The sequence below is a fragment of the Cherax quadricarinatus genome, chromosome 99 (assembly GCF_038502225.1).
Source record: "Cherax quadricarinatus isolate ZL_2023a chromosome 99, ASM3850222v1, whole genome shotgun sequence".
Taxonomy (NCBI): Eukaryota; Metazoa; Arthropoda; class Malacostraca; order Decapoda; family Parastacidae; genus Cherax; species Cherax quadricarinatus.
Window position 1 is genome coordinate 9,141,583 of NC_091390.1, and position 16,199 is coordinate 9,157,781.

The 16,199-nt window shown below is 44.4% G+C and overlaps 1 protein-coding gene across 13 annotated transcripts in view; it reads left to right on the forward strand.

Moving 5' to 3' along the window:
* Positions 1 to 16,199, forward strand: part of LOC128704766 (zinc finger protein 84-like) — a 516,148-nt gene that overhangs the window by 395,982 nt on the left and 103,967 nt on the right. For 3 of the 13 annotated variants that reach the window (XM_053799909.2, XM_053799904.2, XM_053799911.2), the window contains exon 1: positions 3,127 to 3,322. The exons of the other annotated variants lie outside the window; for them this stretch is intronic. The gene's annotated coding sequence lies outside the window, so the exon portion shown is untranslated. Of the gene's footprint in view, positions 1 to 3,126; positions 3,323 to 16,199 lie in introns of those variants that run through there. 13 annotated transcript variants of the gene reach the window in all.

The following is a 16,199-nucleotide window of genomic DNA, read 5'->3' on the forward strand; positions in this document are numbered from 1 at the left end:
TAAGAAATGTCACCATATCAAAAACAATATACTCAGATCACAACATAATTGAGGTTCAGACATGTATGCGTGGAGCCCCAGACCGACAAAATGAGACTAGTCACGAGGGAGCATTCACCAAATTCAACTTCAATAACAAAAACATAAAGTGGGACCAAGTAAACCAAGTCCTAACCGATATAAGTTGGGAAGATATACTAAGCAACACAGACCCAAACTTATGCCTAGAACAGATTAACTCGGTGGCCCTCGATGTATGCACAAGGCTTATTCCTCTAAGAAAAAGGAGGAGTAGATGTAAAATAGAAAGAGACAGGCGCTCCCTTTACAGGCGACGGAAAAGAATAACAGAGCGGCTAAAAGAGGTCAATATATCAGAAATGCGCAGGGAGACACTGGTCAGAGAAATAGCAAGCATCGAACTTAAGCTAAAAGAATCCTTTAGGAGTCAGGAATCGCGGGAAGAACTAAAAGCCATAAATGAAATCGAAAGAAACCCACAGTATTTCTTCTCCTATGCCAAATCAAAATGGAGAACAACATCCAGTATTGGGCCCCTACTTAAAAACAAGATGGGTCCTACACAGAGGACAGCAAGGAAATGAGTGAGCTACTCAAGTCCCAGTATGACTCAGTTTTTAGCAAGCCGCTAACCAGACTGAGAGTCGAAGATCAAAATGAATTTTTTATGAGAGAGCCACAAAATTTGATTAACACAAGCCTATCCGATGTTATCCTGACGCCAAATGACTTCGAACAGGCGATAAATGACATGCCCATGCACTCTGCCCCAGGGCCAGACTCATGGAACTCTGTGTTCATCAAGAACTGCAAGAAGCCCCTATCACGAGTCTTTTCCATCCTATGGAGAGGGAGCATGGACACGGGGGTCGTCCCTCAGTTACTAAAAACAACAGACATAGCCCCACTCCACAAAAGGGGCAGTAAAGCAACAGCAAAGAACTACAGACCAATAGCACTAACATCCCATATCATAAAAATCTTTGAAAGGGTCCTAAGAAGCAAGATCACCACCCATCTAGAAACCCATCAGTTACACAACCCAGGGCAACATGGGTTTAGAACAGGTCGCTCCTGTCTGTCTCAACTACTGGATCACTACGACAAGGTCCTAAATGCACTAGAAGACAAAAAGAATGCAGATGTAATATATACAGACTTTGCAAAAGCCTTCGACAAGTGTGACCATGGCGTAATAGCACACAAAATGCGCGCTAAAGGAATAACAGGAAAAGTCGGTCGATGGATCTATAATTTCCTCACTAACAGAACACAGAGAGTAGTCGTCAACAGAGTAAAGTCCGAGGCAGCTACGGTGAAAAGCTCTGTTCCACAAGGCACAGTACTAGCTCCCATCTTGTTCCTCATCCTCATATCCGACATAGACAAGGATGTCAGCCACAGCACCGTGTCTTCCTTTGCAGATGACACCCGAATCTGCATGACAGTGTCTTCCATTGCAGACACTGCAAGGCTCCAGGCGGACATCAACCAAATCTTTCAGTGGGCTGCAGAAAACAATATGAAGTTCAACGATGAGAAATTTCAATTACTCAGATATGGTAAACATGAGGAAATTAAATCTTCATCAGAGTACAAAACAAATTCTGGCCACAAAATAGAGCGAAACACCAACGTCAAAGACCTGGGAGTGATTATGTCGGAGGATCTCACCTTCAAGGACCATAACATTGTATCAATCGCATCTGCTAGAAAAATGACAGGATGGATAATGAGAACCTTCAAAACTAGGGAGGCCAAGCCCATGATGACACTCTTCAGGTCACTTGTTCTATCTAGGCTGGAATATTGCTGCACTCTAACAGCACCTTTCAAGGCAGGTGAAATTGCCGACCTAGAAAATGTACAGAGAACTTTCACGGCGCGCATAACGGAGATAAAACACCTCAATTACTGGGAGCGCTTGAGGTTTCTAAACCTGTATTCCCTGGAACGCAGGAGGGAGAGATACATGATTATATACACCTGGAAAATCCTAGAGGGACTAGTACCGAACTTGCACACGAAAATCACTCACTACGAAAGCAAAAGACTTGGCAGACGATGCACCATCCCCCCAATGAAAAGCAGGGGTGTCACTAGCACGTTAAGAGACCATACAATAAGTGTCAGGGGCCCGAGACTGTTCAACTGCCTCCCAGCACACATAAGGGGGATTACCAACAGACCCCCGGCAGTCTTCAAGCTGGCACTGGACAAGCACCTAAAGTCAGTTCCTGATCAGCCGGGCTGTGGCTCGTACGTTGGTTTGCGTGCAGCCAGCAGCAACAGCCTGGTTGATCAGGCGCTGATCCACCAGGAGGCCTGGTCACAGACCGGGCCGCGGGGGCGTTGACCCCCGAAACTCTCTCCAGGTAAACTCCAGGTAAACGTATGCTGCTATGTATGATAATCAATGTAACTACACATATGCTGCTATGTATGATAATCAATGTAACTACACATATGCTGCTATGTATGATAATCTATGTAACTACACATATGCTGCTATGTATGATAATCTATGTAACTACACATATGCTGCTATGTATGATAATCTATGTAACTACACATATGCTGCTATGTATGATAATCTATGTAACTACACATATGCTGCTATGTATGATAATCAATGTAACTACACATATGCTGCTATGTATGATAATCAATGTAACTACACATATGCTGCTATGTATGATAATCTATGTAACTACACATATGCTGCTATGTATGATAATATATGTAACTACACATATGCTGCTATGTATGATAATATATGTAACTACACATATGCTGCTATGTATGATAATCTATGTAACTACACATATGCTGCTATGTATGATAATATATGTAACTACACATATGCTGCTATGTATGATAATATATGTAACTACACATATGCTGCTATGTATGATAATATATGTAACTACACATATGCTGCTATGTGTGATAATCTATATAACTACACATATACTGCTATGTATGATAATCTATATAACTACACATATGCTGCTATGTATGATAATATATGTAACTACACATATGTATTTGTGTTAATCTGAATAAGCTTAATATTTATATTTATAGGTGAGGTCCCTGGCAGCTGCCTGACGCTGGTAAACACTGACACTACCAGCTGCTGCTAGGACGCTGCTGCTGCTAGGACGCTCCTGCTGCTAGGACGCTCCTGCTGCTAGGACGCTGCTGCTGCTAGGACACTGGTGCTAGGACACTGGTGCTAGGACACTGGTGCTAGGACACTACTACCAACAGTCTTAACTTCACACTGTGACACTTCCAGGTGAGGTTTTAATACAAACTTTTCTTATTATTGTTGAACAACTCAGAGTGACAGTGACGCCTTCATGTTGAATTATGTTGGTGTTATTATCCCGGGGTTATCATCCCGGGATAACCTGGGGGACTGTTATCATCCCTGGATAACCTGGGGGACTGTTATCATCCCTGGATAACCTGGGGGACTGTTATCATCCCAGGATAACCTCGGGGACTGTTATTATCCCAGGATAACCTGGGGGACTGTTATCATCCCAGGATAACCTCGGGGACTGTTATTATCCCAGGATAACCTGGGGGACTGTTATCATCCCTGGATAACCTGGGGACTGTTATCATCCCTGGATAACCTGGGGACTGTTATCATCCCTGGATAACCTGGGGGACTGTTATCATCCCTGGATAACCTGGGGGACTTATCATCGCTGGATAACCTGGGGGACTGTTATCATCCCAGGATAACCTGGGGGACTGTTATCATCCCAGGATAACATGGGGGACTGTTATCATCCCGGGATAACCTGGGGGACTGTTATCATCCCTGGATAACCTGGGGGACTGTTATCATCCCAGGATAACCTGGGGGACTGTTATCATCCCTGGATAACCTGGGGGACTGTTATCATCCCAGGATAACCTGGGGGACTGTTATCATCCCTGGATAACCTGGGGGACTGTTATCATCCCAGGATAACCTGGGGGACTGTTATCATCCCTGGATAACCTGGGGGACTGTTATCATCCCTGGATAACCTGGGGGACTTATCATCCCAGGATAACCTGGGGGACTGTTATCATCCCAGGATAACCTGGGGGACTGTTATCATCCCTCGATAACCTGGGGGACTGTTATCATCCCAGGATAACATGGGGGCTGTTATCATCCCAGGATAACCTGAGAGACTGTTATCATCCCTGGATAACCTGGGTTACTGTTATCATCCCAGGATAACCTGGGGGACTGTTATCATCCCTCGATAACCTGGGGGACTGTTATCATCCCAGGATAACCTGTGGGACTGTTATCATCCCTGGATAACCTGGGGGACTGTTATCATCGCTGGATAACCTGGGGGACTGTTATCATCCCAGGATAACCTGGGGGACTGTTATCATCCCTGGATAACCTGGGGGACTTATCATCCCAGGATAACCTGGGGGACTTATCATCCCAGGATAACCTGAGAGACTGTTATCATCCCTGGATAACCTGGGGGACTGTTATCATCCCAGGTTAACCTGGGGGACTGTTATCATCCCTGGATAACCCGGGGGACTGTTATCATCCCAGGATAACCTGAGAGACTGTTATCATCCCTGGATAACCTGGGGACTGTTATCATCCCAGGATAACCTGGGGGACTGTTATCATCCCTCGATAACCTGGGGGACTGTTATCATCCCAGGATAACCTGGGGGACTGTTATCATCCCTGGATAACCTGGGGGACTGTTATCATCGCTGGATAACCTGGGGGACTGTTATCATCCCAGGATAACCTGGGGGACTGTTATCATCCCTGGATAACCTGGGGGACTGTTATCATCCCAGGATAACGTGGGGGACTGTTATCATCCCTGGATAACCTGGGGGACTGTTATCATCCCTGGATAACCTGGGGGACTGTTATCATCCCAGGATAACCTGAGGGACTGTTATCATCCCAGGATAATCTGAGGGACTGTTATCATCCCAGGATAATCTGAGGGACTGTTATCCTCCCACGATAACCTGAGGGACTGTTATCATCCCAGGATAGCCTGAGTGACTGTTATCATCCCAGGATAACCAGTGAGACTGTTATCATCCCTGGATAACCTGAGGGACTGTTATATCCCAGGATAATCTTAGGGGCTGTTATCATCCCAGGATAATCTGAGAGACTGTTATCCTCCCATGATAACCTGAGAGACTTTTATCATCCCAGGGTAACCAGGAGGACTTGTCATCCCAGGATAACCTCAGTGACTGTTATCACCCCAGAATAACCTGAGGGACTGTTATCATAGCAGAATAATCTGAGGGACTGTTTTTATCCCAGGATAACCTGAGGGACTTACCGTCCCAGGATAACCTGAGGGACTATTATCATCCCAGGATAACCTGGTGGACTGTTATCATCCCAGGATAACCTGAGGGACTGTTATCATCCTGGGATAACCTGAGAGGCTGTTATCATCCCAGGATAACCTGAGGGACTGTTATCATCCCAGGATAACCTGAGAGACTGTTATCATCCCAGGATTACCTGAGAGACTGTTATAATCCCAGGATAACCTGTGGGACTATTATCATCTCAGGATAACCTGAGAGACTGTTATCATCCCAGGATAACCAGTGAGACTGTTATCATCCCTGGATAACCTGAGGGACTGTTATATCCCAGGATAATCTGAGGGGCTGTTATCATCCCAGGATAATCTGAGAGACTGTTATCCTCCCATGATAACCTGAGAGACTTTTATCATCCCAGGGTAACCAGGAGGACTTGTCATCCCAGGATAACCTCAGTGACTGTTATCATCCCAGGATAATCTGAGGGACTGTTATCACAGGATAATCTGAGAGCCTGTTATCATCCCAGGATAACCTGAGAGACTGTTATCATCCCAGAATAACCTGAGGGACTGTTATCATCCCAGAATAATCTGAGGGACTTATCATCCCAGAAAAACCTGGGGGACTGTTATCATCTGAGGATAACCAGGGGGTCTTATAATCCCAGGATAACCTTAGGGATTGTTATCATCCCAGGATAACCTGAGGGACTGTTTTCATCCTAGAATAATCTGAGGGACTGTTATCATCCCAGGATAATCTGAGAGACTGTTATGATCCCAGGATAACCTGAGAGACTGTTTTCATCCCAGGATAATCTGAGGGACTGTTATCATCTCAGGATAACCTGAGAGATTGTTATCATCCCAGGATAACATGAGGGACTGTTATCATCCCAGAATAACCTGAGGGACTGTTATCATCCCAGGATAATGTAAGGGACTTATCATCCCATGGTAACCTGGGGGACTGTTATCATCTGAGGATAACCAGGTGGACTTATCATCCCAGGATAACCTGAGGGACTGTTATCATCCCAGGATAACCTATGGGACTTATCATCCCAGGATAACCTGGGTGACTGCTATCATCCGAGGATAACCTGGGGACTTATCATCCCAAGATAACCTGAGGGACTGTTATCATCCGAGGATAACCTGGGGAACTGTTATCATCTCAGGATAACCTGGGGGACTTATCATCCCAGGATAACCTGAGGGACTTATCATCCCAGGATAACCTGAGGGACTGTTATCTTCCAAGGATAACCTGAGGGAGTCTTGTAAACCCAGGATAACTTGAGGGATTGTTATCATCCCAGGATAAGCTGAGGGACTGTTATCATCCCAAGATAACCTGAGGGACTGTTATCATCCAAGGATAACCTGATGGTCTGTTATCATCCCGGGATAATCTTAGAGACTGTTATCATCCTGGGGTAACCTTAGAGAATGTTATCATCCCATGGTAACCTGAGCGACTGTTATCAACCAGGATAACCTCAGGGAGTCTTTTGATCTCAGGATAACCTGAGGGATTGTTATCATCCCAGGATAACCTGAGGGTCTGTTATCATCCCAGGATAACCTGAGGGTCTGTTATCATCCAAGGATAACCTAAGGGTCTGTTATCATCCCAGGATAATCTTAGACACTGTTATCATCCCGGGGTAACCTGAGGGACTGTTATCATCCCAGGATAACCTGAGTGACTGTTATCATCCCAGGATAACCCGAGTGTGTGTTGTTATCCCAGGATAACCTGATTGGCTGTTTTCATCCCAGGATAACCTGAGGGACTTATCATCCCAGGATAACCTGAGGGACTGTTATCATCCCAGGATAACTTGAGGGACTGTTATCATCCCAGGATAACCTGAGGGACTTATCATCCCAGGATAACCTGAGGGACTGTTATCCCAGGATACCCTGAGGGACTGTTATCATCCCAGGATAGCCTGAGAGACTGTTGTCATCCTAGGATAACCCAAGTGACTGTTGTTATCCCAGGATAATCTGAAGGAGTCTTAACCACCCAGGATAACCTGAGGGACTGTTATCATCCCAGTATAACCTGAGTTACTGTTGTTATCCCAGGATAACCTGAGAGAGTCTTGTCCACCCATAATAACCTGGGGGAGCCTTATCCACTCAGGCCCCTCAAGGAAGGTTCCTTGATGTTGGTGAGGGGCTCTTGATTTAGGGAATTGGATCTGTGCTCCAGTTCCCCAAATTAAGCCTGAATGCCTTCCACATCCCCCCCCAGGCGCTGTATAATCCTCCGGGTTTAGCGCTTCCCCCTTGATTGTAATAATAATAATAATAATTATCCACTCAGGATAACCTGGGGGAGTCTTTCCCACCCAGGCTAACCTGGGGGAGTCTTGTTCACCCAGAAAAACATGTGGTGAATTTTCCTCCCTTGATAGCCTGAGGGAGTATTATCCCAGCATGACCTGGGAGTGTTATACCAGGATAACCTGGGGTGTTATCCCAGGATATCCTGGGGAGTCATGTCCACCCAGGCTAACCTGGTGTGTTATCCCAGAATAACATGCTTGAGTCTTGTCCACCCATGCTAACCTGGGGTGTTATCCCAGGATAACCTGGGTGAGTCTTGACCACCCAGAATAACCTGGGGGAGTCTTTCCCAACCAAGATATCCTGGGGGAGTCTTGACCACCCAGGATAATCTTGGGGAGTCTTGTCCACCCAGGATAACCTGGGGGTGTCTTGACCACACTGGATAACCTGAGGGAGTGTTGATCACCTAGGATAACCTGGGGGAGTGTTGTCCACCAGGATAACCTGGGGAGTCTTGTCATCACAGCTTAACCTGGGGTCTTTTCCAGCTAGGATAACCTGGGGTCTTGACTACCCAGGATAAACTCAGGTCTTGTCCACACAGGATAACAATGGGTGAGTTATCCACCTGAGGGAGTGTTATCCCAGGATAACCTGGGAGTATTATCATCCCAGGATAACCTGGGAAGTGTTATCCCAGGATATCCTGGGAAGTGTTATCCCAGGATATCCTGGGAAGTGTTATCCCAGGATATCCTGGGAAGTGTTATCCCAGTATATCCTGGGAAGTGTTGTCTCAAGATAACCTGGGGGAGTCTTGTCCACATAGGATAACCTGGGGTTTTATCCCAGGATATCCTGGGGGAGTCTTGACCACCCAGGATAACCTAGAGAGTTTTATCCACCCAGGATAACCTGAGGTCTTCTCCACCTAGGATAACCTGGGCAGTTGTCCACCCAGGATAACCTGGGGAGTTGTCCAACCAGGATAACCTGGGGAGTTGTCCACCCTGGATAGCCTGGGGAGTTGCCCAACCAGGTTAACCTGGGAAGTCTTGTCCACCCAGGTTAACCTGGGAAGTCTTGTCCACCCAGGATAACCTGGGAAGTCTTGTCCACCCAGGATAACCTGGGGTCTTGTCCACCCAGGACAACATGGGGTGAGTTATCCACCCAGGATAAACTGAGAGAGTGTATCCCAGGATAACCTTGTAGTGTTATCATCCCAGGATAACCTGGGAAATGTTTTCCCAAGATAACCTGGGGAGTCTTGACCACTTAGGATAACCCAGGTCTTTTCCACCCAGGATAACCTGGAGTCTTTTCCACCCAGGATAACCTGGGGTCTTGTCCTCCCCGGATAACCTGGGGTCTTGTTCACGCAGGATTACCTGAGAAGTCTTGTCCACCCAAAATAACCTGGGGAGTCTTGTCCACCCAAGATAACCTGGTGAGTTTTGTCCACCCAAGATAACCTGGGGAGTTGTCCACCCAGGTAACCTGGAGTCTTGTTCGCTCAAGATAATGTGGGGTCTTGTTTACCCAGGATTACCTGAGAAGTCTTGTCCACCCAAGATAACCTGGGGAGTCTTGTCTGCCCAAGATAACCTGGGGAGTCTTGTCCACCCAAGATAACCTGAGAAGTCTTGTCCACCCAAGATAACCTTGGGAGTCTTGTCCACCCAACATAACCTGGGGAGTCTTGTCCACCCAGGATAATGTTGGGTGAGTTATCCATCCTGGATAACCTGAGGAAGTGTTATCTAACCAGGATAAGCTGGGGAGTGTTGTCATCCCAGGATTAGCAGGGGAGTGTTGTCATCCCAGGATTAGCAGGGGAGTGTTGCCATCCCAGGATTAGCAGGAGAGTGTTGTCATCCCAGGATTAGCAGGGGAGTGTTGTCATCCCAGGATTAGCTGGGGAGTGTTGTCATCCCAGGATTAGCAGGGGAGTGTTGTCATCCCAGGATTAGCAGGAGAGTGTTGTCATCCCATGATAACCACTGCACACACCTCTACTAGTTTTACCACTTTTCTTGATGTAAAATCTGCATTTGATTTTGCAAACAGAACCGTTATACTACATGAACTAGCCAAAATGAATATTGGTGGTAGCTTACTCTGCTGGATAATAGGATACCTGCCCAACAGAGTATCCTCTGTCCTTTACCAAGGCTTTAGAAGTGAGTCTAAAGAAATGTCTTTAGGTACACCGCATGGAGGAGTTCTTAGCCCCATGCTATTTAATTATATTATTTATTTTTTTTTATTATCACACTGGCCGATTCCCACCAAGGCAGGGTGGCCCAAAAAAGAAAAACTTTCACCATCATTCACTCCATCACTGTCTTGCCAGAAGGGTGCTTTACACTACAGTTTTTAAACTGCAACGTTAACACCCCTCCTTCAGAGTGCAGGCACTGTACTTCCCATCTACAGGACTCAAGTCCGGCCTGCCGGTTTCCCTGAACCCCTTCATAAATGTTACTTTGCTCACACTCCAACAGCACGTCAAGTATTAAAAACCATTTGTCTCCATTCACTCCTATCAAACACGCTCATGCATGCCTGCTGGAAGTCCAAGCCCCTTGCACACAAAACCTCCTTTACCCCCTCTCTCCAACCTTTCCTAGGCCGACCCCTACCCCGCCTTCCTTCCACTACAGACTGATACACTCTTGAAGTCATTCTGTTTCACTCCATTCTCTCTACATGTCCGAACCACCTCAACAACCCTTCCTCAGCCCTCTGGACAACAGTTTTGGTAATCCCGCACCTCCTCCTAACTTCCAAACTACGAATTCTCTGCATTATATTCACACCACACATTGCCCTCAGACATGACATCTCCACTGCCTCCAGCCTTCTCCTCGCTGCAACATTCATCACCCATGCTTCACACCCATATAAGAGCGTTGGTAAAACTATACTCTCATACATTCTCCTCTTTGCCTCCAAGGACAAAGTTCTTTGTCTCCACAGACTCCTAAGTGCACCACTCACTCTTTTCCCCTCATCAATTCTATGATTCACCTCATCTTTCATAGACCCATCCGCTGACACGTCCACTCCCAAATATCTGAATACATTCACCTCCTCCATACTCTCTCCCTCCAATCTGATATTCAATCTTTCATCACCTAATCTTTTTGTTATCCTCATAACCTTATTCTTTCCTGTATTCACCTTTAATTTTCTTCTTTTGCACACCCTACCAAATTCATCCACCAATCTCTGCAACTTCTATTTAATATTCTGATTAATGCTCTCCTAAATGCTCTACCTTCCTCACCTAAACATATAGCTATAAGCTATGCTGATGGTATCATGATCCATACAACAGGGCATAAGAAGATGAGTACAATTCTTAATGAAGTTCATGCAATTTGTAATTGACTAGGCCTCATAATATCTTTAAAACAAATATTTTAACAAGCAAACGACATCTCCCACCCATCTATTTGCAGGGTGAAATCATTAGCTACGTTAAAACTTACAGATATCTTGGTGTAGATGTACCCTTTAACAAATCCACTATACCACAACTAAATAAGAAATGCAAAGCTAGGCTAAATGCTCTCAAAGCTGTTGCTGGCTACAATCCCAACTATGGTGCTAATGTGAGAATCGTGAGAATGATGTACATAGCCTATGTTAGGTCCTCAATTGATTATACTGTTCCCATGTTGATATTAGCTAGAGAAAGTTCTCTCCGACCCTTGGAGTTAATACAAAATGAAGCCCTCAGAATTATTCTTGGCTGTCCCAGATCTACAAAAGTTCTTAATATGAGGAAGGAGCTTGGTATTTCTAGTATCAGTGATAGGATTGTTGAGATTAACACAGTACTCGGTATTAGAATGTTGAGAAATGAACCAGACCCTGTCACAATGAATCTTACCAAGTGTCTAGAGGTAAATACACACAGATCTAAATGGACTGTGAAAACATGCAATTGCATTAAGTTTTATAACCTGCATGAACTGTATCACTGTAGGCAACAAGAGCATTTTACACCTCCTTGGAAGATGTGTTCATTTAATATCACATACCTGCAAGTCCCTCCCAAGAAGCTCATTGCTAGTAATCCCTTCCTTAAATCACTTGTTAGAGCAACTGCTCAAGAAGAAATTTCTCGCCTAGCAGATAGTAATAAGTTATCACAAGTTATATACACTGATGGATCTAAACAGGAGTCTCCTGGCAGGGCTGCATCTGCTCTTGTTGCCACCTCCCTAGTTAAGAACGATAATAAATTTGTTGAGTTAGGCATAAGAATTAACAACTGGGCGTCTACACTGCAAACTGAATTGTTTGCAATCCTAATGGCACTAGAGCTAACCTATGACACTGAGCTTGACTCCATCATCATTACTGATTCTATGTCATCATTGAAGGCTCTTGACTCATATAATGACTCCAACAACATGCTCATTGGAGAAGCCAGGTATAGATACTCAAAAATTAGGGACAAAGGAATTAATGTACAATTGCTATGGATCCCATCACACATTGGATTACTCCTTCATGATAAAGTTGATATGTTAGCCAAGAAGAGTACCCAGAAGGAGAATGTAGAATATAACTTTGGTATAACTGTGTCTAGCATTAGGAATAATATTAGGAGAGAAGTAAATAATGAAAGTGATTGTTATAGGAATGCAGTTAGAAGCCTGAATAGATCTATAACCCACTGTGATAACATGAACGTAGATAAGTATGTTTATGAAGCAACGTGCAATGTGAACAGACTGACTGATGTTGTAGTGGCCAGGCTTAGGCTTGGTTACAAGTACTTCTGGCAGTTTGGGAGACACACAGATGATGATCAAACTAAATGTAAATTATGTGATCAGGCATATGGTCACTGTCTTGAACACTGCTTAATTGTCCACTTATTGAGGAATACAGAGACAGACAGTATAATAACCTATGTGACATGTCAAGATATCTTATTAATGAAAATAAGATACCAAATATACTTGTAACAGATAAGGGAACTATAGATATGTAGATACAAATCCATATGTATTCCTGTTAACCCTTTGGGGCCTAGTTCCTAGGCCTTTTGTGTATCCATATGCTCTTGCGCTACCATCCACAGGATGGATATGGGGTGCGCAATAAACTAGCCACTTTGGTGGCAAAATCTAATCTAATCTAATCCATGATAACCTGGGGACTGTTATCCTAGCATAACCTCGGGTGTTATCCCAGGATAATCTGGGGAGTCATCCCAGGACAATCTGGGAAGTGTTATCCCTGGATAACCTATTGTTATGCAGAAATTTGGGATAGCTGGGGGCTAGAGCCTTGTCTAAGGGCAAAGATAAAAGTTACACACATTTCAAGCATAAACAGGCCACCCAGGGCTATACCAGTCAAAACAGAAAGCACTAAACCAGCATTTGTACTTCAATGGGTTGGTTAACAGAGGGTTAGGCAAAAATCCTAGTTAGGAAAATATATCTATTTATTCAACATAACATTATGTACACACTCTAGAAACACCTTCATCTATCTTGTATCCGAAATGCCCAAATGACAGTACACAAGAAACAGCTGGCTTGAGGTCCAGCCACCATAACCACTAGGCCTAGTCAGCACCAGGCTGTCACTACTCCACTACCAACCCCATTTCTTATTTCCTCACTCATCCCACCACACCCTGACCATGTCAGAGCCTAGGTGAGCATACAGGTAAACCATAGAAGAGCCTATGGCTTGAGGTAGCCAAACAAAACAAGTACACAACTGCAAACTTAGAATAAATACACAGTATCTCCAATGCCAGCCTCCACACCATGCTGACTCCATGTGACTCCTCCAAGCCACGCTTACCCCACATACCCAAACACAGTTGGAAAATAAATTATTATTATTATTATTATTAACACACCGGCCGATTCCCACCAAGGCAGGGTGGCCCGAAAAAGAAAAAACTTTCACCATCATTCACTCCATCACTGTCTTGCCAGAAGGGTGCTTTACACTACAGTTTTTAAACTGCAACATTAACACCCCTCCTTCAGAGTGCAGGCACTGTACTTCCCATCTCCAGGACTCAAGTCTGGCCTGCCAGTTTCCCTGAATCCCTTCATAAATGTTACTTTGCTCACACTCCAACAGCATGTCAAGTATTAAAAACCATTTGTCTCCATTCACTCCTATCAAACACACTCACGCATGCCCGCTGGAAGTCCAAGCCCCTCGCACACAAAACCTCCTTTACCCCCTCCCTCCATCCTTTCATAGGCCAACCCCTACCCCACCTTCCTTCCACTACAGACTGATACAGTCTTGAAGTCATTCTGTTTCGCTCCATTCTCTCTACATGTCTGAACCACCTCAACAACCCTTCCTCAGCCCTCTGGACAACAGTTTTGGTAATCCCGCACCTCCTCCTAACTTCCAAACTACAAATTCTCTGAATTATATTCACACCACACATTGCCCTCAGACATGACATCTCCACTGCCTCCAGCCTTCTCCTCACTGCAACATTCATCACCCATGCTTCACACCCATATAAGAGCATTGGTAAAACTATACTCTCATACATTCCCCTCTTTGCCTCCATGGACAAAGTTTATTATCTCCACAGACTCCTAAGTGCACCGCTCACCCTTTTCCCCTCATCAATTCTATGATTCACCTCATCTTTCATATACCCATCCTCTGACACGTCCACTCCCAAACATCTGAATACATTCACCTCCCCCATACTTTCTCCCTCCAATCTGATATCCAATCTTTCATCCCCTAATCTTTTTGTTATCCTCATAACCTTACTCTTTCCTGCATTCACTTTTAATTTTCTTCTTTTGCATACCCTACCAAATTCATCCACCACCCTCTGCAACTTCTCTTCAGAATCTCCCAAGAGCATAGTGTCATCAGCAAAGAGCAACTGTGAGAACTCCCACTTTATGTGTGATTCTTTATCTTTTAACTCCACACCTCTTGCCAAGACCCTCACATTTACTTCTCTTTCAACCCCATCTATAAATATATTAAACAACCATGGTGACATCACACATCCTTGTCTAAGGCCTTATTTTACTGGGAAATAATCTCCCTCTTTCCTACATACTCTTACTTGAGCCTCACTATCCTCGTAAAAACTCTTCACTGCTTTCAGCAACCTACCTCCTACACCATACATCTGCAACATCTGCCACATTGCCCCCATATCCACCCTGTCATACCCCTTTTCCAAATCCATAAATGCCACAAAACCTCTTTAGCCTTATCTAAATACTGTTCAATTATATGTTTCACTGTAAACACCTGGTCCACACACCCCCTACCTTTCCTAAAGCCTCCTTTTTCATCTGCTATCCTATTCTCCATCTTACTCTTAATTCTTTTGATAATAACTCTACCATGCACTTTACCAGGTATACTCAACAGACTTAACCCCCTATAATTTTTGCACTCTCTTTTGTCCCCTTTGCCTTTATACAAAGGAACTATACATGCTCTGCCAATCCCTAGGTACCTTACCCTCTTCCATACATTTATTAAATAATTGCACCAACGCTCCAAAACTATATCCCCACCTGCTTTTAACATTTCTATCTTTATCCCATCAATCCCGGCTGCCTTACCCCCTTTCATTTTACCTACTGCCTCACGAACTTCCCCCACACTCACAACTGGCTCTTCCTCACTCCTACAAGATGTTATTCCTCCTTGCCCTATACACGAAATCAAAGCTTCCCTATCTTCATCAACATTTAACAATTCCTCAAAATATTCCCTCCATCTTCCCAGTACCTCTAACTCTCCATTTAATAACTCTCCTCTCCTATTTTTAACTGACAAATCCATGTGTTCTCTAGGCTTCCTTAACTTGTTAATCTCACTCCAAAACTTTTTCTTATTTTCAACAAAATTTGTTGATAACATCTCACCCACTCTCTCATTTGCTCTCTTTTTACATTGCTTCACCACTATCTTAACCTCTCTCTTTTTCTCCATATACTCTTCCCTCCTTGCATCACTTCTACTTTGTAAAAACTTCTCATATGCTAACCTTTTCTCCCTTACTACTCCCTTTATGTCATCATTTCACCAATCGCTCCTCTTCCCTCTCACACCCACTTTCCTGTAACCACAAACTTCTGCTGAACACTCTAACACTACATTTTTAAACCTACCCCATACCTCTTCGACCCCATTGCCTATGCTCTCATTAGCCCATCTATCCTCCAATAGCTGTTTATATCTTACCATAACTGTCTCCTCTTTTAGTTTATAAACCTTCACCTCTCTCTTCCCTGATGCTTCTATTCTCCTTGTATCCCATCTACCTTTTACTCTCAGTGTAGCTACAACTAAAATGTGATCTGATATATCTGTGGCCCCTCTATAGACATGTACATCCTGAAGTCTACTCAACAGTCTTTTTTCTACCAATACATAATCCAACAAACTACTGTCATTTCGCCCTACATCATATCTTGTATACAGTAGGGCCCCACTTATACAGCTGGTTAGGTTCCAGGCTACTGCCGT